The following is a 2,285-nucleotide window of genomic DNA, read 5'->3' on the forward strand; positions in this document are numbered from 1 at the left end:
CACAGAGGTGTGCGTGGGCACACATGACAGAAATTAGATTTTTGACCCTAACTTCCAACGTCTATAACTTTTTCTACAAAATTCCAATTTCCACAAATATATATACCTTTTTAAAGCTTTTTAAATTATCTTTAATTTGAGACTAAGTTTATTCAAATCCAAAACCCGAGGCTCAAGTTATGATCTGCTGAAGTTGGTCAAAAATCTGCTTTTACCAAAAACCTTTGAACCTCAAATTTACCAAAACTTTCAATTCAAAACCAAATTATTCACAACCCAACAATACCAAAATCACTCAAGAATCCATACCAAATATTTCTCAACCATATCAATCATTCAATCATCTAAATATTTAATACTCACCTCATCCAACTCTAAATTCAACCTAATTCGTACAAAAACTTATAAGTTCCCATCATTATTCAACTATACAACATCCAACTTTTAATATCCCAATTTATCAACTCCTTCAATACTTATCAATCCAAGCATCAATTTGTCATCATCAAAACTCATAATCCACATCATTTATCAACAATATCAACACTCGTCATCCATTACCAACAACATCAATATTCATCATTAATTATCAACCAAAATCAATAATAATCACTAGCATCAACAAATATTAAAACTTATCATCAATACCAACTTCATATCACCACAACAACTCCATATCAAAAGATCATTTCATTCAACTCATATACTTCAATCCTTTCTTAAAGGTCACTAGCCTAAGTTTCACGAAACATTACATATTACATAAAGAAAATCGAAACCATACCTTAGCCGATTTCCAATATGCATCAAACACCAAAATTTGACCTCAACTAAGCTTTCACAAGTCTCCAAGTTCAACAAGCCACCACACACAATCCAAAAGCTCCAATAATCATAAATTCCAAGCTATACATAATTAATTCATCATAATCAATACCTAGGGTTTACCAAAATCATAATTTTATGAGGGTTTAAGAAAATCTTACCTTACCCATTATAATTTAGGACAAAACCCAACAATAACCCGCTACTAGATCATACCTAAACAACTAAAATCACAAAATCTACTAAAAAACTAAACGTAAAATTGCATATTTCATTAGGAAAGAAACTGGAGCATGATTTTTGAGTTCTTACCAACTTTGTTTGGCTAGAAATGAAGAGCTCAACAAGAGTTTCGCGTGGCCACAAACGGCTCGTCAATCAAAGTACCGTAGCTCAAGATATGATCAAATGAAGATAGATATGAATAGTAAATCCTCTCCTCTCTTCTCTCAACTCAACAGCGCCCCTTTTCTTATTTGTGGGTGAAAATAAGTTGAATTGGCTCTTAAGTGAGGTATATATATGTTGGACTTGGGCCCAATTTGGGTCCGATATAACCCGTTAACATTTTTGGTCCGTTTGTTCCAACGTTGGGCCAAATCTTTAGAATTTGCGTCCGATTTTTAACTTTAATTATTTCTCTAATTTTTTCTACCGTTTTTATTACTCTCATGTAGTATTAGACAAACCTAAACCAGTACTGCCAGCTAATTTACTGGTACGCATTTTTACGCAATTCTCCACAGAAAATTACATTTTCCAACTCAAAAAATCTACTGAGTCTAAATATCATATTTAAATTTTTTAATTAACATTCTAAATTTTTGAACCTATTTTGGGCAATTAACTTATTTTAATTAAACGGTTAATTAATTGCAGTTCTTACACTAAATAATCAAAATCACAAGATTTTCTTAAAACCAAACCAAAACACAAATTGAATGGGGAAAATAAAATTGGACAAAAGACTTCGAAGTACTTACCATAATATCTAGATAGAATCGAAGAGGATGAGGAGAGCGACGCGTGGCCACAAATGGCTCATCAATCAGAGCTTCATATCAAAATTACAAGCAAAACAAGAAGAATGTGAATAGTGCTCTAAGTTTTGGTTACTCTCTTCTTCTCTTCACCGTGCCTCCCCTCTCTTTCAAGTGTAATTAGGTTAAATTGGCTCAAGTGAAAGGAGGGACTTGGACCCACTTAGACCTGATTCACGTTTTGATTCGTTTGGCCCAATTTTGGGTCAAAACCTTCATAATAAATGCGCAATTTTTTATTCCAGTTACTTTTATCTTCTTTAAATTATAAAATTCAATTTATTCACTCATAATTTAATTTTTTCACTCACAGTACCATACTAATTTAGGTCGATACATGCTTTTACGTATTTTTCTACAGAAAATTATATTTTTTCCACTCAAAAAAATTCGATTCTAAATCTCACTTTTAAATTTTCT

This window comes from Arachis ipaensis, chromosome B05, assembly GCF_000816755.2.
Source record: "Arachis ipaensis cultivar K30076 chromosome B05, Araip1.1, whole genome shotgun sequence".
NCBI lineage: Eukaryota > Viridiplantae > Streptophyta > Magnoliopsida > Fabales > Fabaceae > Arachis > Arachis ipaensis.